At 31.0% G+C, this 22,159-nt stretch overlaps 1 protein-coding gene across 4 annotated transcripts in view; it reads left to right on the top strand.

Moving 5' to 3' along the window:
- LOC113518050 (major facilitator superfamily domain-containing protein 12-like) overlaps nucleotides 1–22,159 on the top strand; it is a 202,078-nt gene that overhangs the window by 153,207 nt on the left and 26,712 nt on the right. The window contains exon 1 of one of the 4 annotated variants that reach the window (XM_052903097.1): nucleotides 2,407–2,471. The exons of 2 other annotated variants lie outside the window; for them this stretch is intronic. The gene's annotated coding sequence lies outside the window, so the exon portion shown is untranslated. Of the gene's footprint in view, nucleotides 1–2,406; nucleotides 2,472–15,519; nucleotides 15,539–22,159 lie in introns of those variants that run through there. One more of the 4 variants, XM_052903096.1, reaches the window with a different exon arrangement.

The raw sequence follows: 22,159 nt of genomic DNA, 5'->3' as shown, positions 1-22,159 counted from the left end.
GTTCCATAATAATTTTATTTAGAAAATCATATCATTAGATAAATTTATAAAGATGTACATAAAATATATACAACAACAACCATTAATAATATTCTACAAATGCCTCTAAGTACTTTATTTGGTATATTTGTAATGGTATAATTAAAATATATGAAGCGTATAAAATATTAAGCATATAAATAATAACGGATATGGCCAAACAATTTATTCTATATTTTTTATTAGTGCATTTTAAAATAGGTTTGTGTTTACAGTAGGCACCAATCCAAATTGCATAACAATATGCATTAATTTTGTTAAATTCGGACACAAGTTTAAACAAACACTAGAACACATATAAATACAGGACAAATTTAATACCTAATATGAAACGTAACATACTGATAACACGATAACTCTGTCACATTCATATTTCTACCGTGAATGCAAACACAACTGCTTCACGGTAGTTCACGGTAGACTATGTTTCGGTTTGAAGGTTGGGATATGGCAGTGAATTTACAAGGTATAGAGGAATAACAATAGAGTCCTCAGGAATGTCAACGCATGCGGAGTATCATGAGTGAAACACTCTTTTATGTCTATGGTATTCCATCAGGTGGGCCATCAGCTTGTTTGCATTTCTAAGTTGCTTAAAAAAAAGAGACAGAAAATTATCAGTCTTAATACGGAATATTATCTTTAACACCAACGAAGCATTACTTTCCTATTCGAACAAATAGTAATTTGATGTCGTTTAAAAATGCAGTATTAATAAAAGAATTGATACAATAATTTAAATTGAATAGAAAACAGTGCAATTTCTTATTATTAATCAAACATATTTACCGTTGTCTGTTGCCGCAATGTTTGATAGACCCGGCAATTACTAAACTTTCTATTACTTACCGTCTGCAGCAAATTGATTGTAACGATGCGGCTGAGAGGGTTCACAATCGGTGCTACGATCAGGCAGCGACGTCAGACATTGTTACCGTTACTGATAACGCAAAACATACATAATAATCTTCTACATAAAGATTAATATTCTTTGATTTTATTCTAGGTTAAACATATAAAATTGATAAATCTCGGTAGCAATGTTATGGATAAGTGATTATGAGATATGATGGTATCTATATAAAGGTAAATTAATTATGAGGCTATAGTTACAATGACACTGCTGTATCAAATACAGGTTGTTCTGTAAAATATTATTAGATAATTTTCAAAAGCATTGATAATGAATTTTACTTACTTTGGAATACTTATATCCGTTATTTGTCAGAAAAATATAAAGAACTTTACAAATAATTATTAATGCTTTAATCTAGTTCCGCATTTGATTTCAAATTAGATTTTGATAATTATTGAATGGTGTTTGAAGATAAAATAAAATTTTTAGATAGATTATTATAGCTTCCCTATCGCATATTATAATTAATTTGTAATAAATAACATTACAATTGAGAAACTAGTGATAGGTTTTGAAACTGTAATTATCTGCTAGCTAGAATCTTGTCCACACTTAATAAACTTGGGAGAGGTTTAAATTAAACCAACTTAGAAACGCCCTATACAAACCATTACTATTGTGGCGCCTGATCAAACGATTGGCTATCTTATCTGCCTACCAACTATAAGTATCACTTTAGTTGTTGCTAAGACAAACTGAATCTAGGACAAGTTTTAAGAGTAAAAGCAAATCAATTCCGAATAATTTCCTCTATTATTCACGGCAGTTATATACATTATTTGGTGTAACGTCTCTTATAACATTTATTGGATCATGAAATTTTAATTTTAAACAAAAGTAAAATAAGAATTATGTGAATTATTCAATCCTTTCTCTAAGCATTTGTTAATCGATTCGATCAGTTTTGGAACATGAAACCGTCCATAAAGCGATTTTCGACGAAATATTGATGGCATAACAATAATTACAGTTCATCAATGCAATCAACATAATTACAAAATTTACATTGTAAAATAAAAATAAAAGCAGTTATTCAAATGTGAAATGTATGAAATATTTATTTACGAGGAAACAGTGTTAACAATACCCAAAGCAAACAACTTGATTGTTTGAATTAGCATTTTCATATCACGCATCATTAAAGCATTAAATAAATAATTAATTTGATGCAGAGAAAGTATGTGGATGTATAATTTCAACACTATTGCTATTATAAATATTATTATGCAGCCACGTGCATGTGATTTCTAAATTTTAATGGCACTAATCGTTTTTGTTTTGTCCCTTTAAGATATTTTGATTGATAGATAGATATATAATGTGTTCTTTTTTATTATTGTAAGTAATGTTAGTAGTTTGTTACCTGACTGTGCAAATCAATAGATTAATTTATAGATTAATCTTATTATTATATTATTATTATATCAGCCATTATCTTTCTACTGGTAAGTTGGTTTTGCCAGTAGGTTTTTGGTGACTTTTTTAAAAGGGACACTGCTGTAAGGATCGTTTTGCCGTAAGTTTTAGTAGATTAAGCAATACATAAATTAATGATTAATATGATATTTAATATAATACTGGTAAATAGAACTACAAATGTGATAATAATAAAATGTTTTTTTTCTTTTGTGTAAATTTTAAGAAAAATATTAAGATCTTGGAGAACGTATCGTGACTTCTTAGATCTTTCTTTATACATATCTATATTTGTTTTACTAAGAGCATCTTTTCCATCCTAGCTTTCTTCTACTAAATCTGAAAATACAGGGCCTCCACTCCAATTTTATTTAATATTTCTGTGTAAGGTCCCATTAGATCTTCTATGTATATTCTGAAACTCCTAGGAATATCCTTTCCATATCTCGCTTAGTGAGATAACCTTAATAAATATGTTCTTAAGAGAATAGTTTGAATGGACTTAGCTATTAAGTCAAAACTTTGATATCTGATTGCTAGTGCTTAGGCAAACGTATGCCGTAGTTTTACGACATCGTAACTTACAACTGCTGGGATTATTGTTAACGAAATTGGAGCCAGTAACAGGGACCTCTCACTCGAACATCGTAAAAAAGATTATAGAGCGAATTACAACTTGTTACCTAACTGGATATATGTAGCAGCTCAGCCTTCATAACTAAACCATAATGTCCGCAAGCAATAAATAATATCTATTTTAATGTTTTATTGCAAAGATATTATAACGTTTTATTGAATCACATATCATACTCGTATAGTATCATAGTTATTGCTTGTAGAATATATTTTATTAGCTGTTCCCACGCTATAGCTCACATAAATTTGGTCATAGATTCTTTAATACCTAAATGAACAAAGCTGTTTATAGTTATTTTCAAAATTAAGGTTTTCAATTCCTTTTTTTGTAACATTAATATATATAACAATAATACCCGGATACCAGCTTGGTCCCTCTTGACTCGGTTCAAAGATTGTTGACGATCCCAAGCTCATAGGTGGTATCGAACCTTTCAGTTTAAGGCAATACTTTGCCTTCCTTTGTGTACTGAGAAATTATTTATCAACAATATTATGTGTCAACAATACATTTCATCGTTCATTTGTATGTATTGTATATTTTACGCCTAATGACAGTTGCTTCTGACAGTGTTTTACATACAAACGAACAGAGTTCTAAAAATAAACTTATTACATATACTCTGGATGCATAGAGAGTTTTTCTCTTTAAATTTTCATTTACAGTAAATATGCTAAAAGATAGCTAATAACATTCTTTATTTGCTCAACTGTATTTGTAAACAATTTCATACGAAGTTCTAGCATTGTTCTTTTAGTCTAAATACACAGAATATCAAGAAGCATTAATAGTAATAATAAATAGTCCTTACAACTAATATTATCAATGTGAAACAGTTTGTCACCTTTAGGTGCTTTAACGGCTTAATCAAACGGCGTGAAATTTGGCATAGGTACATTCGTTATTTGGAATAGAGAAGGACAAAGTTTATTTGTTATTCCTGTTAATCAATATAACCTGGTAACGTAAACGAAGTTGCTGGTATAGCCTAGTAGTATAAAGTTTAGATATAATAAGCTTAGTACCTACTCAGTAAGAAGTTTTTAAAAAGGTTTTAATAGTAATTCAAAGCAGATTTGTATTTTGTCAGTGATCTATAATTTTGTTATTATATTTATAATTTGCATTTTTTAGACTTAATTTCATAATATCTTATTTATATAATATATTTAAAACATTCAAAGTATAAAGTAAAAATATATTTACACCTTCTGCAAGGTCACAGGTATAATAACACGAAAACAGAATTAATCTTTACAAATAGCCAAATGATGACCTACCTATTCCTTCTTGCCTATTAATAATTAAAAATAACATGGATATTAAAAACATAGGTAATTTATATTCATGTGTGTGATATATATATTTAACAAAGTGTAAAAATAGAAATGAATTCGTAATTTAGTTGGTATATTCTATTATAAGTAGAATATCTATCTACATAATATCTTTGATCTTAGTGATCCCATACGATTTTAATTTGCATAGACAAGCTTATTTTCATTTCGATAAAATCATATAATAAAAACTTTTTTCGTAAACAATATTATTTATGATGCTTTATCTCTCTCTAGTATGTATTTAAATATATAAAGCTAATAAATATTGCAATCAACATGATAAATGTGTTATTATGATTACAACATATTGCGCATTGAAACGCAATTAAATTCATTTACCATACATACGTACCCAAATGTATTAGCAAATTCAGAAGCACAAAAAGATAACATCTTGGTGGACAATACTGCTAATTATTTTGACAGCTGCGCCGTCAGTTAGTACAGGGCTATATGTATATTTATATGGGTTCTTGATAATAAATAATATTTATAATACAGCAGTAACGAACATTATTTAAGAACAATGATTTTTTGGAAAAATACTAAAATTATTTAAATAGTTATCACTGAAACTGATGAAAGTATTCATTCACAGGATGTCATTATATGGTGGCTAGGAGAATAAAGCAAAATATATTAGTACAAGACAAAAATAATACCTATAGAGTCTCTTTGCAAGAGTGGTGTTAGTAAGCAATATTTTCCTCTAATGGGGAGAGACAAGAACTTACCCCATTGTGAGAGCCTCAACATAGAAATGTGACTTTAAGCTGAGCATCGTAGCTTAGTGGTTTAATACTTCACCAAGTTTGATTTCGTTAACGTGTAACCCGCATTGATTGCAAAAATAATTATTAAAATCGGAATTAGCGAATACAAAAAAAAAAATACAGGCAAATTAAAATTTTTAAAGACGTTTCAAAATGTACCATTGATTCTTCCATAGATATATTCAGGGAAAAGAAGGCGTGTTCTGTGCCACGTCGACATTCACTTTTAAATAGACATCGAAACCATGCCATTAAAACAGTACACAATGGCTGGTGTCCTCCGATTGAAGAAGGCACTTCAATCAACAATAATGTCAGGTTATGCAAAACCACGGAAATGTCAGGAGCAAAACACTGATCACGCTCACCTCACGTCGCAGTAATGTTGCCAGGTTGGGTAATGTTTTCGCAATTATAGGTAAATATTTATCTCCTTAAAAAATAATCGAAAAATAAAACAAGCGAAACAATTATTTAGTGAAGAAAAATTTATGTACAAAATTTTGGGTAATGTGGTTATAGCACGTAATTATAATGTCATTTATTTTGTCATTGTTCATAGTTACTTTTTGAGAGATAAATAAATTAAAATTAGGGAGAAATAAAAATCCTATCTGGTAGTCTTATGTCTCGGCCGCCGATTGCTGCTATTTAAAAGTTTACACGACTGTTCGCACTTCTGTTTAGATTTGATTGATCATTATAAAGCTACTTACCTACTACGACTCAATGCAGTTATTGCTATGTGCATGTATTTTGCACATATTGAAAGTTTTTAAACAGTTTAGCCAAAAATTATGAACTGATAGGTAACTATCGATTATAGGTGATCGCACACCTATATGCGCCAAAAGTACCGACCACGTTAAATCTTTGAGCACCCTTACGAATTCTTCGATTCGTTAAATTCGGCGCGGATAAGTAAGTGTATGAGATTTCATAGGATTTTATATAGAGAGTTTTATAAAATCGATTTCTTCGGTGAGTTTAGCGCAGACAAGTTTAGGACTTTTAATAAATAATTAATAAGTAAAACTATGATAAAATTATGTATTTTTAATTTATTTACAGCGACAATGAAACAGAAGAGATTACTTCACCTGTATTTATTTTTAGTGTTTATACTTGTTGTAAAAACTCTATAGTCATTTTTATTAATGTTCTATAATCAAAATATAAAATACAAAAATATAACAATATAATAATTTCTGACAGTTCGCTATTCTCTTCTAAACTTCACAGAATACAGACATTTTATTATTTATCGAACCTAGCTTATTATTTTCAACAATATTGCCAAATATTTTTATCAATTCGAAATATAATTTTGATAATTCTTATTGAAATCATAGACTTTACCCCCGTGTTGGTCCCATTTAAATATTGGTCACGAAGTTGTTGTCTCTTTTTGCGACGTGACTTCTTAAATTTCCATACAAATGTTTTCTTTTTCCGCATTGAAACATAACAATGCACTTATGTCTTACCTATTTTTGATTCAGGGCAGGAATAAACAAAACAGTGGCGTCCAGACTACTCATATAAATCTAAATCACCAGTAAAAGCATATTTTAATGTAAGCCGCTCTCTTATAATTTAATTTTTAATATAAATAAGTACTCAATTTATAAAACTAAATTTATATTTTTTTTATACAACTTAGAATGACTAACAAGCTGACAGCCCACCTGATGGAAAGTGGCAACCGTCGCCTATAGACATGAGCAGTACCATGGACATAACAGAGTATACTGTTTCGCCCATGATACCCCCAAGCAATGCCATTCCTGAGGACTCAGGTGTTATTCCTCTGTACCCTGTAAATTCACGCCATATCCCACCCTTCAAACCGAAACACAGCTATGCAAAAACAGCTGCTTTACGGTTGAAACACGAATGGGACAGAGGTGCCTCAGCAAACGACTTTTGTACAAAGTCTCCCTCTGGTAAATATATTTTTTATATAATAAATAATTATAAATATATTTGACATCCCAAAGGTATCATTTAAAAATTACCACTGGCGCCATCTAGATATACGCCACAAAGCCAGCAAGTGTCACAAACACTCGCTGGCTTTGTGGCTCGACCAGAAAAAATATTTATTATTAAATAAAAATATATATTTATACACATCATTATCATTTCAGCTATTATCCGTCCACTACTGAACATAGGCCTCCCCCATAGATTGCCGACTCAGCAATGCATTTGAAATCGTCATTCCATCTAGTGGGGGTCGTCCTACACTGCGTTTGCCCATACAAGGTCGCCACTAAAGTACCTTTCTTCCCCATCGGTTGTCAGTTCTTAGTTATGTGAACAGCCCATTGCCACTTCAGTTTGCTTATCCTTCAGGCTATGTCGGTTACTTTGGTTCTTTTACAGATACCCTCGTTTCGGATTCTATCAGGCAAAGAAACTCCGAGTATAGCCCTCTCTATAGTCCGCTGAGTAATTTGAAGCTTTTGCATGCGGACAATCGTGTAGGACTATATTTCGGTTCCATAAGTCATCACTGGCAGCACACACTAGATAAAGACCTTCGTGTTCAAACTTTGAGGTATTTTGGATGAAAAGATGTAGCGTAGTTTTTCGAACGCTGTCCAGCCAAGTTGGATTCGTCGGTTGATCTCTCGGTCGAGGTTGGAATTACCTATTTGGATAACTTGTCCCAAGTGTACATACTGGTCGACAACTTCGAACGTAGTGTTCCCAATCGTAACCGGTATAAATATGGTTTGGCCGTCCGTAATTTTTATCATGTTGATGGTAATCAAAATTAAAGTGATTGTCTATCACGTGGGATGTTACCTTCACAACTCATTTCACATAAATTGTAGTAGAATGGTGCTCCATGGCTTAATGGCTCAGTTGCTCAGTGGCCAATAAAATCTTTCTCTAATAATAAATGATTATAAATATGTTTAAAATCCCAAAGGCACCATTTAAAAATGACCACTGGCACAATCTAGATGTAATTATGACACTTGCTAGCTTTGTGGCTCGGCCAATAGGATTATACTTCTTCGTGAGTTACGGCCGCCATTATTGCTTCTGCGTTGGTACATGGTAATCAAACATACATAATTTCTTCTCTGGTACGTTTTTACAGTATCACATTTCTGATATTGAAATATTGTTATAAACTGTTTTCCAAAGACTCGAGATAATTACTAGTGTTTAAGTGAAGTGGTGTTTTCCTGCTATGATTAATTAAGCTCCGGTGTCCGGTCACATTTATCCAACTGGTAGCAGCTTGCAGAGACTCCTATATGACGAGAAAGGTGTCCTGAAATGGGCTGCGGGTCAGTGGGTGTTCGCATTACATTTAGTAGCTTGTGGTTATTGAAGAATCCTTTGGGAAACAAATCTATTGATTTTTTTGTTTTATTAAATATCAATCATATAAAGGTTATACATATAATCAATATATCAAGGTTATTAAAATTTAAACAGAGTTTCAATTCTGTATGGTTGTAGGTTATTTATAAGCTTCACCAATAATAAATACTTAATGTAAATAATTAATTATGACTGAAAACTTTTTAAATTAATTGTACTTAGAAACCTTATTATTTTCTTCTTCATTTTATTTTTATGAGAGTCTCTAATAAATTTTTAGTATATAGATAAAATAAGTATGTTTTAATGAAAAAAATATCCAGAAATAATTAATGAAGTAGATGAGTACTCGAAGGCATTTGCGTTTTGTTTTCGTTTCATATGTGTTTGTGATGAATAAAAAAGGAAACAATGTGAAATTACAGGATACAGATGCACAATATTTTAGTTCACAGGAATGGCAACGTATGAGAGCGGTACCTTGTAGCAATCACAGTATATTCTGTGATATGTATGATACTGTTCATGTAGATATGCGACGGTTACCACTTTTAATTAGGTGAACTGTCATATTGTTTTATTATTCTATATTACATAAAAAGAGAGTATTTATTTGTAGCACGTTTGTACATAGTATATATAGCTTTCATTAGATTTTTTTGGAACTATATGGTGCTACGATTATGTGCAGTAGCCCTGTACTTCATTTAGCAAGTCTATTTTTCTAGTAGTGACCCTAGTAACATAACGACTCTTCTTTGCTGCAAGTACTTTATTATTAATTAACAATAGGCCTTATATAGCGTTGTATAATAAAACTACTCAACTAAAATTCATTAAAGTTTAATTAAAAGGAACAAATAGTGGCACTCAAACGAAATTAGTTTCTAACTGTTATTTCAGTGTTCATTTGTGCGTTAGCCAATGTCCTACACAATGTACACTTGAGTAAATAACACCCTTTTTAAAGAGAAATTGGTCTCTGGAGGTATTTTGTTCACTTCAAAGAGCGATCACATTGTTCAGGCGTACATTGTCGCCGACAAAGTACTAGGAGGTTTATTTTACAGTTAACATTTGTATGGCAACACCAAACCTTGTTGTGTAACGAGACAAACCGATTATCATCCTATACTAAATTACAAAAATCAATAGTGAGCACCTAATACACGAATTATTAACATTAACGTTCTCTAACAGTTTCATAACAAATTTGTATTAAAATAAAACTGTCAACATTAACTTTTGTATCGCAAACATTCCTGGACATAAATTTAACTGAAAATATTACTTAAAAAAAAAAATATAAAAAAGCGTTTATAGGAATTAAAATTATTTACTTACATACACATGCGTATGAACCTTCGAGTGGCGACAACTTTACGATATGCTATAATAAATAATAGCTAAAAACAAAAATTTAAGTTGCAGATAAAACCAAAATTTAAATTGTCACTCGTTGTCATTAGTCCTCACTCTGTTTTAGATTCAAAGACTGAAATGTAAAAGATGACATATTTCCATACGAACACAGAATACCAGAGGGAGACTTCGTTCAAAAGTCGTTTGCTTGGGCATCTCTGTTTCATTCGTGTTTCAACCTTGAATCCGTTGTTTGCTGTGTGGCTGTGTTTCGGTTTGAAGGGTGGAATATGGCAGTGAATTTACAGGATACAGAGGAATAACACCTGAGACCTCAGGAATGACAACGCATGGGGAAAACAATATACTCTGTTATGTCCATGGTACTCTCATGTTTATAACTGACGTTTACCACTTTCCATCAGGTGGGTCGTTAGTTTATTTTCTATTCTAAGTTGCATAAAAAGAGAAACTATTCTTTTTTATTTTTAAATATATTTTGAAGAATAGATGAAGTAACAAATTTAACAAGCGATTTCGTACATGACTGAAATGTAAAGGCGAAAATACAGGGGTAAATAAGGCCAAAACTGATAGACTTAATAGCAATGAGGAACTTTGATTATTTTAATAGTAACTAGCTACTAATGAAGACATTTGATACCACGAGTAGATAGTAAGTATATAGATATTAAATATAAAGTTTTAAAATAAGAATTTATACACAGATTAGTAATAAATTTCAAGATTCATGATCAGATTAGTCATATAAATAAATATCTATTCATCGAGACAGACAAATCGATGAGTTTCATTGTTTTATGTTAAATATTTTATGAATATCTTCTGGCTCTGTCATCAAGTTAGTTCACTGACATCATTATATTAGATTGTTATTGTCAACATAGAAAACAAAATACTAAAGCTCGTCCTTTTGGATGATGTTTAAAAATAATATCTAGTTGTCTAGTGTCCCAGTTTTCAATGGGGTTATTATAATGCTTTATATTATGTGACTACTAGACATGCATAGGCGTCACTATAGTGTGACAATGTCCTCAGGCGATATAAGTTACAGACTTCACTCACGATATCTTTATTATATTACTTTCACTATTTCACTTGTATGTTACATATAATTTTTTTAATAATTATTATTATATTAAGCTTAGAAAGTGATAGTTGTACGACAAGTCAACTGAAATGAATGCCGAAAGTATTAATCAGTAATCATTGATTATGTAATTGGTAATTTTCTTGACGATTACGAGATTTTAGAAAGAGGGACATTTTCATTTTTTTGTGGATCAGGATTTATTGCTCTATTAATTTTTTACTCGTTTTACATTATCATGATGTCAACGGCAATAGTCCTCGAATGCCTCACTATGTTATTATGATTCAAATTTATTACTTTTTTGATTGCAATTTTTTTTATGAAACCAAATTGATTGTATGTTGTTAATTGCAAAAAAGTATATTTTTTAACTCTCGACAACAATATAACTCTGTAAAGAATTCCGTCCCTTAATTTACTTTTATTCGCTTTGCGATGTACAAGAAATTAAGTTTTTTAAAGTACCCATACATAAGTTTAAAATAAAATATTCAATCCACATTATCATGCAAATTGAGGTTTTAAAAATGCTTTGGTCGTGCAAACTGTTCAGGCTTATATGGAAATGTGATAGTAATGTTAATTGGCACTGCTAGGTCCCACAAGCGGCCCTAATCACGACAACGTCCAATGCCATGCACAATGCATTTACATAATGAGATTACAATACGGCATGACAAAGTGCTGACTGCATCAAGTATAATTGTAAAGCCTCTCTTTAATTACGACAATATCTAACTAGTCTATTGATGCTATTTCCCACAGTGTCGTTGACGCGTATTATTATCAGTTATAAGACTATAAGTGGCTAGTTATTCCTGCAAATTAACTCAAGTAATTGTAATTGTCTTCTAATATTATATATTATAATATAATCCTATTAATATGAAAAATGTGAGTGTTTATATGATTTCATGTTTGTTAATCACATTACGGTTAAACAGCTGAACGGATTTGAGCAAAATTTAGAACGAAGATGGAGCATATCTCGAGAAGTACCTAGTATAAAATAGATTAATCATGATAACCCGTTAATTTTTCATTGCTGTGCACGGATTTCTTTGTCTATCTATGAAAATAATATTACATTTTATAACAGTTTTAGTATTTATGGTTATGCCTCTACAAAATTTTATAATTTGCATTATTACTTACAGAACAGAAGCCATACAAACTTTTTCACAGTTTTCTAATGAAATCAACCGTTGCTTTAGCCATAAATACTGGAAAATAAACCATAGAGTATTATTTCTATCAAATTTCATATTAATCGAGATCGAATAGAATATTTATTGGAAACTTTAATTAGGGAAATGAATCCTTAGGATAAAAGTTCTGGTCATTATTTAGAAAAAAAAATGTTATGAAATTAAGAAATAATAACAGTTCCATATAATCCAAGTTTAGAATAGAAATTGGTGAGTTTTAGAACAAAATACCTCAATGGTTTCAAGACAAATTTTGGAGTTCACTTTGTTTAAATCGTTAATTCATGTATATTATAGTGTCACTAATGATTTTTTAAAATTAAATTTATCCTTATATCCACTTTCATAAGTTGTTAATATTATTAATATGAAAATTTGTAAATATCTCAACGTCTAAACGATTAAATGTATTTTGTATAAAATTTTGTATATAGATGCTAAGATAATATCCTAGATGATGATGATGAACAGGTAATTTATATTAATTAATGGAAACGGAAAAAAAAACAATCATTACAGTTAATGTTTTAAGATAAATGTTACTAATAATAAAGATCTAAAAACAATTAAATATATATTAAGACCACTCTAAACTACTATTCTATAAATCTATTTAAATTTTTGAATTAATTGTGTAAGGATTATATTATAGTACAATAATATACGAGTATTACGTTAGGGACTACCAAAAACTAAATTTATACTACCTAATTTTGATTCAAATCTCTTATTAATTTAGTTTATACCTATTGACCTTTAGAATAATGATTTCACTATATACCTAACTGTAATATGAAATTTAAATTATGTGTGTATAAAACATAATGGACTGAGATTGTGGTTGTGAATTGAAATATAATTTGTTCGTTACTTCATAGACGAGCATTTTAAAAATAGAAAAACTAATAACTAATAAACCACATCTATATAGCGTATCAATATAAAACTTACATCAGTTTTTAAGTTAGACCTTTAAGAATACAACATGGAAAACAAAACAATACATCAGTGCGTGATGCCAGAACAAACATATATACATACGGGCAAACATATAGATAGACGTCTTAAAATTATTATTTTGGTTTCTATCGATTTTATTAAAAACCACCCATATTAGTTCTTCTTGAATATTTATAATATTTCCCGTACACAGACGTCATTCAGTTACAATATTATTATATTAGTAAGATATATTACAACGTTACGTAATGATAAAGTTTCGAGCACATAAAACCATTATCAAGTTTATGGCGTTCTTGTTGTGATTGGTACTATTTTATCAATTAAAATTAACTTCAGTTGTACAGCAGGTGTGTTGGACTGCATTCCCGAACGCTAGAAAAACTGGATTTGAAGCCCGGTACTACTAAGACCGGTGCAAGTGGCGAGATTAGATATATTGATACGAGATTTATTTTACAATCGACGTTAACGACCTGGGAAATGCTTAGTTGTATGTGAACGAACATAACATAATGATGAACATTCGAAGTACTAAAATAAAATGTCATCCCACTTGATACTATATTGTGGATGTTATCATTCTTTACTATACACAATATTACTCTCACGAAATAAATCGTAGATAGTACGTTAGAGTAGTTTTAAATATTTAATATCACTCTAGATATTAAAACGTATATCTTAAATTAAATTGTCGTACCTATATCTGCTTCTTTGTGAATACAAAGTATCACATTCTTTGTATGCATTATACCACTTACATTTTGTTTTATGAAAATATAAATAAATAGTGCACTACGAAATATATTCTTTATATTTGAAAAAGAATGCAAGTATATTTTAATGAAATAGACAATAATGATATCCATTTACAAATCATAGAAGTTTTTCGTAATCAAACGGGACTATACAAAATGATATGAGCAAAAAAAAAGTTGCTAACTTGTTGGTGCAGCAATTTTGTTTTTTACTAAAAGTTAGTATCTAACTTTGTTAACTTGCTTACCATTGGCGTCTCGTGTTACGTTGTTACATCAATATATCATAAATAAAACTTCGCCAACTTACGGATAAAACATTACCATGATATTGTCCGACGCACACTGAATACCAATAGAGAAACAAGCTGTCTCGATATTGTTGTTTTGAAGATATTTCATTTGATATACATATGTCATATTTATGGTGGAAGCTAGTAGAATACAAACATATAGTAAAACCGTTAACATAACCGGAAAAATATATATTAAAGCTCGTAACATAAAATTTTATGCTATGAATTATTTATCCAGTCGCGCGTGACGACTTTTTTATTCTAATATATACTTTTGATCATTGAAATAGAAGCTCAGTAATATTTTAATAAATGTATTCATTATTTCAAATACCCATAATGATGCATAAATAGGCGCATGATATATTTTTTTGCTGTAATGAATTGCCAAATTACATCAACTAGTTTAATTTTTTTATTAATCTTTATTCAGGATAGGCAATATATACATGACATTCCTAGTATTGCAGGCGTATCATTGCTACCGATATATCCTGTCATGTCAACTACCACGTGGTCCCCTCTGGAAACCATCCGCCTTTTCACTCTCAGCTATGATCCCTCACTAGCGTTCGCCAGATAACACTGTTAGCGCTGACGCGGTTACCATCCATTAAAAAAACACTGCTAACGTCCCTAAGCTACAATGATCGTTTACCATCAGATGGGCTGTATGCCTGTTTGCCACATTTGTGGTATAAAAATATGGACAACTTAAAAACTCAACTCAAAAACTATTCGACTGATTTTAAAAATTCTTTCATCTATAGAAAGCTACATATTAGGCGAATTACATAGTCTATGTATTATTTTCTAAATTTCTATCCACCCACGCGAAGCCAGGCCGGATTGCTAGTAAATAATAAACAAATTAATACTATTGATCATTTCTACTTTTTTTAAATTTAAATAAGACTATTCTCTTTAAAAACAAGATACTGATCGTGATGTCTTGTACTTTTAGCCCATTCCGTTACAACAAGAACAGCGTAGGCACATATTTAAAAATAGAAGCACTCGGCACTCGTATGCAGGTATTGTCTTAAGTTAATAAACCCTATACGAAATCAATAACATTGTAACCCACGCAAAACTAACTACAAGTTCCTTACGACGCGACGGGCGCTAGATACCTTTTCAAGCCGTCCCTTATACCTTTGAAAACAGTCACCGTTAATTGTATTACATCTGGGAGTAGCAACAAAGGTGAACTGGATAACGCTATTGTTTTGAGTTTACCGACTAATAAATGTTTGTGCCTAAGTCCTAATTAGATTTTGCGTGCAGAAGACCCGATTAGGGAGTTCCACTTGGCGCTTTGCTATTGTGTAATGGGTTAAGAGCGGAGTATTTTACATAGTTGCCCAGGTACGTGATGTGAATTTTAAACTACATTTAAACTAGTTACCAGTGTGTTTTCTGCTCATTTATATAATCATAGGTAATCTTCTTTATTAAAAACACGATTGTGACTTATTTTTTTTTTATTGAATTTACACATCATACAGTTTCTATTTTATATTCTAACATCAATAAAATATTTGTGCATTAATCATATTATGGACATCACCGGTTACAAATTGACTAGTTGGTTATCTGTAACTGGTTATGTTAACCAACTTATTAAGTTTAAGTAATTAGAATGTATTCCAAATAATAATGTTAATTAATAACTCAATGTCTTATATTTGTTACATTATTTTAATATTATATCTCAAATTTGGTAATAACATTAAAATGAGATGTGTATATATAAATTTATCTTTTATATCTACATTCAGTTACTTAATCATCAGTTAGTTAATTATTATTATATGGCTATTAATAATGTGCGAGAATATGATTAAGTGGGTTGTATGTACAACAAGATTTAAAAATAATTTTGACACGAAACTGCCATAATAATAAACAAAAGTCACTATTTAAATTCAAACAATGGGTAAACGACATACCTTTTTACTTGCAAAAATGCATTTAATTGACTATAACATACTCCTTTTTTTTCTTTATACCTCCAATGATTGATTTATTACCAAGTATGAAAGAAGTGAAAAAATAATATAGTAAATTATTTATCATTTATGTTATGCTTTCCTCATACATACTTTCTCCTTTCGGGCTTTCAAGGTTGTCAAAAATCCGTTTAAGGAATAAGTCTGCCGATGTACCTAATCATTACCAAAGGGAGACTTTGTACAAAAGTCGATTGCTTGGGTACCTCTAAAACTTGGTCCAATTTAACCCCTCTAAGACACAAGCTTGCGCGTTCACCGCTAAAAAAACCCCATTTGCTGTGGCCCCACAGTTCCAAGGCACGTCTCTTAACATCTCTAAAAGCATTGGGATCCTTGGTGTCGACATCTCTAGTGACGTACAGTTCCGTGGCCACCTCGAAGATAAGGTGAAGCTGGCATCCAAAAAACTCGGTGTGCTCAATAGAGCGAAGCATTACTTCACGCCGGATCAGCGATTAATGCTTTACAAATCGCAAATCCGGCCCCATATGGAGTATTGCTGTCACTTATGGGCACCTAGATACCAGCTTGAACCCTTCGACTCAGTGCAACGACGAGCTATGAGAATTGTCGATGATCCCATGCTTGCAAGCGGTATCGAACCCTTAAGTCTTAGGAGAGATTTTGCCTCACTCTGCATGTTCTACCGCTTATACAACGGATTGTGCTCAGAGGAATTATTCAATATGATGCCTGCGGCCACTTTCTATCATCGTACGGCTCGCCATCGACAGGGAGTTCACCCTCATACCTTACAGCCTAAATGGTCGCGTACAACGCGGTTTCAGAGATGCTTTCTCCCACGAACACTCAGGTTATGGAATGAGCTCCCTGCCGAGGTTTTCCCGAGAGACTACAGCATGGGGTTCTTCAAAAGGGGGTAAAGAGGTTTCTTCAGGGTCGGTAACGTACGCGTAATACCTCTGGTATTGCAGTTGTTCATAGGCTACGGTAACCGCTTACCATCAGGTGGACCGTATGCTTGTTTGCCACCTCAGTGGTATAAAAAAAAAACCTCTGTCCCATTCGTGTTTCAACCGTGAAGCAGTTGTGTTTGCATGGCTGTGTTTCGGTTTGAAGGGTGGGATATGGCGTGAATTTACTGGGTACAGAGGAATAACATCTGAGTCCTCAGAAATGGCAACGCATGGGGGTATCATGGGCGAAACAGTGTACTCTGTTATGTCCATGGTACTGCTCATGTCTATAGGCGACGATTACCACTTTCCATCAGGTGGGCCGTCAGCTTGTATGCCATTCTAAGTTGTATAAAAAAAAACATTTTATTTATAACCTGATATTTGTATGAATGTACAATAAAGCATATAATAAAAATGAGCAACCTAGTAACTTATAAATTAACTTCAAGTTATTAAAAATATTTTGGATACGCCATTATGAAAACTTATAAAACAGTTATTATGTCTCCATCAAGAATTTAAAGTATGTGTAAACAAAGCGAAATTTTATAATTAACTATTTATAAAATAAATTAAGGACTTGTATTACAACGCAATTGGAAAAAGTAAAAAAAATACAAGTAGGGGAATCACCAACCCAAAAATACATTACAGAATTTACTTCGTTTTTAACGACACGAGTTAAAAGCGAGTCTTCTGAAAACTATTTGAATTTACAATGTTGTCAAGAAGTTAAGGTTTTGAAAACGTTTAAATTTTAAACTACCTATTTATATCTGTTTACTCTTAAAATCTCCGAATACTATTGTACCTTTAATATAACTATTTAGGGAGAAATCAAAATCGGTAGCTGAGTATCCGTTGATCATATAAGTTATTAATAAAGAAATTTTGTGAATCAAAAATTCAAAAACGACAAAATATTTTGAGCCTCCTATATTAATTTATTAATTGAACGCGATGCGTTAGCATTAGAGGCTGAAAAATTGTTATTGTTTTTTTAACTTTTTTTTTTTGTGAAAATGTTCAGTTTCTCTAGTGCAGAGGTGGCCAACTGGTCGATCGTGACTATTAGTCCAATCGATCGTGGCGAGGCAAAATATATAATATTTTGCTAATCTAGCGGAAGATACTCAAACGCAATGGTCACACTAATATACTATGCTATATACTATACACACTAAACAGTAGAGTCTTGACTGTTGGGTATTGTGTATTTATGAGTATTAGGTCTAGTCTAGTCGGCCACCCCTGCTCTAGTGGAACTAAGTCGATTTTACTCTGAATACCTATTATTAAATAAATCACAAACAACGCTCTATTATACATTTCAACATATTCATAGAGAATAAAATTTTTCTTACTTTTTTGACAATGAGAATTATGTTAGTAAATAAAATGTATTTATATAATTTATCTTTACACCAGGTAATATTATATATTATTATAAATTAAATTATACTATACAATATAGAAAATAGCAACATTACATTAAGATTTCAAATTATGCATTCATTTAAAGGTCACTGATCTTCCTAAACCTGCTCTACATTCAAATATATTCAAATTTAACGATTTTTAAACTACAATCATCCACGTTGAAATAGGACGAATAATATAGAAGAAAAAGAATCTATGAGATTTACCGTTTTGTTGATGAAAACAAAGTCAAGAGCCTATCATGAATTTTTTACTTAGTGGTAAATAGTAATATTGTATGTTATTTTTGTAACATTATTGTAGATAGAAGAAATAAATAATTAAATTAGTTGTTAATTTTAAGTAACAAAAATCAACGAAACAAAATTTGTTATCCTCAACCCCCATATAGAATTGTTTACATTTGTGATATTACTTATATTCTTGTAATATTACTATTAATTTATATGTCCCGGTTACTCGGATGAAGTCGTAGCCAATGTTTTTTTTTTTTGATGGGTGAAAATGGTATGGTAACCGCGCCTACGCTAACGGGATACGCTGACGGAGCACCAGTGAAGGGTGATAGATGAGAATGAAAACAGGCCAGTTAGCCCATCATGATGAATTCATCAGGAATTAACCATAATAGTTTCCAAGGAGAACCGCGAGGAGGTCGACCTGGTTGGGTTTATTGCTAGCAATGGGATTCTCAGTCTCCATTACTAACAATCCCTTTCCCCCAGGTTACTATAAATAAAAAATAATATTGTCAATTACTTACAATATTTGTATTATAGAAAATTTTAGGCAAAGTTATTTGGGTCAAACCGTACCATAAATAAACAAACGTGCTTTAATACTATTAAAGCACGTATATTTTTTTTTCACGAGATCGTTCGCTAGTGGCGGATAACCTCCCTGACGATATTACCTCCCACGGATTATGACCTATTTCGAGCATCTAAAAACTGTATATAGACAGATCATATAAAATATATTTTTACATTTAATTTCAGTCAGTAAACAGTCTATTTTTTTTTTATAATATCGTAGACATGAAATGTCAGAGTACATATTTTGTAATATCATGCCATAGTCAAATAGAAACACAGCTATTTATTGTCTGCTGGCCATCAAAAAATATTCACAAATAAATTTTAATAACATTTTGACACACTTCCAGTAAAGTAAAAAGAAAACTGTCAGAATATTTGTAAAGCAACAACAAAAGTTTATTAATTATTAAATTATGTCTTATAATTTAAAGTCTCTAAAATAGATTAATTTTTTGCTGAAAATATTAAAAGAGAATTTAAATAACGATAAAAAACATGTAAAAAGTAACTAACGTAAAAAAAAAACAGATATATCTAAATATTCATAATTCAGAGCAACTCATGATAATTATAAATCAATAGTTTTAAATATAGGTCTTTTATATTGCATAAATTTAATTATATGATGTCTATAATAAAATTAGGTTTTTAGGTAAACCTCTACAAACGCTAAGGGTAATCATCAACTACGAGTATTTACCTGAAATCTCGTCTTATTAAGTTCCGAAAACATATTTAAATAGAACGAGCATTTAATTTTTAAACCTTGTTAGCAGTGTTTAAATTTAGCACATCTAACTAATTTTCTAATTTTCCAGTAAATTAGGGCGAGATACTTTAGTGAAGGGTAAGGCTAGAATCATTAGTCGAGATTACCTTAAACAACGTTACAGGGGGGCGCATAATAATCAAATTGTTATCACCGAGCCCCAAGTTTAGTGCTAATCATTTGTTGTAATAACACCTTGTTGCTGTGACACGCACTCTTACACCCTTATTTATTAAATGATTTTATGAAATCACTTTTTACATTAATTTTATATTGAATAACTAGCATTTGCCTGTAATTTCTTGCGCCTGGATTTTTTAAAAATAGACCCCTTCTAGATGACGTATCAAGATGAAACATTAGATTCTGTATCCTATATTTTTTGTTCTGGTTAAACATCTTTAACTGTGTAAGTATTATTTTAAATTACGTAAATATAAAATGTTACATTATAGTTAGTATAACGAGTTAGATAAACAAATAATAAATATAATACAGAGAGTAATATATCTACATCATCATCATCATCTCATCAGCAACTGTCCATTTTTGGGGGGAAAGGGATTGTTAGCAATGGAGTTTGACAGCACCATTGCTAGCAATATGCCTTATTAGGTCGACCTCCACGGGGTTCCCCCTGAAAACCATCGTGAACAATTCTTGTTGAAATTGTCACGATGGGCTAACTGACCTACTTCATCTGGTGCCCCGCCGGTGTATATCCGATAGCGCGGGTGGGGTTACCATTCCATTATCATCCATTAAAAAAAAACTGTCCATTTTTTATTTTTCAATATTAAGAAAATGTTAACAAGCTACATTGTCTTAAGTTTTCTAAAATATTAAGGTAAGTTAATAATTATTACGCTACATTGGAATAACATGAGATGAACCGAAATTGATGATAGCTTGGTAATATTAAATTCCATTGCAAGAATTATAAACTGAGACTTGACAACCGCGTATGTATGTATGTATGTATGTATGTGCGAGTACAATATGATTTAGACCGTAGGCGGCGCTTTGCTCATATGCAGCCATTGTAAACGGTGACTGCTCTCAGATGCTGCATAAATCGGATTAAGGGTACTACAAATAGCTTAAACACCATAACTCATGTCGCCCATTTTGTTTGTTGTTTGACTGAGTGCCATTGACAGGATATATTCTTGAATTTAAAAAGAAAAATTAATAGGATAAATGTACTTATATCTACTCAAATATGCAAACAGCAAATAAAACTACCCAATAAAACATATTCAGTTGTATGCAAAGAATCAATCTTTTATATACTTTTAACATGCTTCATTCAGATGTCTTTTTAGTACAATTTAAAATCTATTTTCAAGCACAAGCTGGCATCTGAATCGAGTTTAAATTTTGCATATCAGTCGCACTATAATGACAAGCAATAATTATAATGATTATAAGCCAATCTGATAATGGATTAACAAATACATAATTATGGACAACTTTGTTACTTCTTTATATTGAAGTTGTGAAGTTTTGAAATATAAACTTTTGAAATTCTAAATAACATTTTTATACTCGTATTTAAGCAATTTCATAATTACTTGTACCCATTAATATGTGTAATTAGCGATATCTGTGATAATTCTGAACCGATTTTAATGATCCATTTTATAATCAATAGGATTTACTTTTATGTTGGTACCATATTAATTTCGTTAGCATAAAATTACTTCTGTTTGTTGTAGTGCATATTTACGGATTAATCTTAAAACATCATATTCGTTAGTCATCGGTAGATACTTTCATACTTTCTTAGTGACAGACAACATAATATTGTAGCTTGATGAAAAATAAATTGAGTTTAATAATAGTGCTATTATAAAGTTCTACTTAAAAAACTCTTTTAGTTCATAAAATATGAAGATTACATTAAAATAATCTAAATAAATAGACCTATTTTGCACATATATATTTTTTTGTTTTCTGTTTTATTTCATTTGGCAGTAAGTACCTAATGTATGTATTGTATTGTTTAAAGTAACAAACATATTTCA

Source organism: Galleria mellonella, unplaced genomic scaffold (genome assembly GCF_026898425.1).
Source record: "Galleria mellonella isolate WM207_F2 unplaced genomic scaffold, CSIRO_AGI_GalMel_v1 utg132, whole genome shotgun sequence".
In the NCBI taxonomy this organism is placed as follows: domain Eukaryota; kingdom Metazoa; phylum Arthropoda; class Insecta; order Lepidoptera; family Pyralidae; genus Galleria; species Galleria mellonella.
The sequence above is the reverse complement of the archived record's forward strand: the minus strand, read 5'-3'. Positions and strand labels throughout refer to the sequence as shown.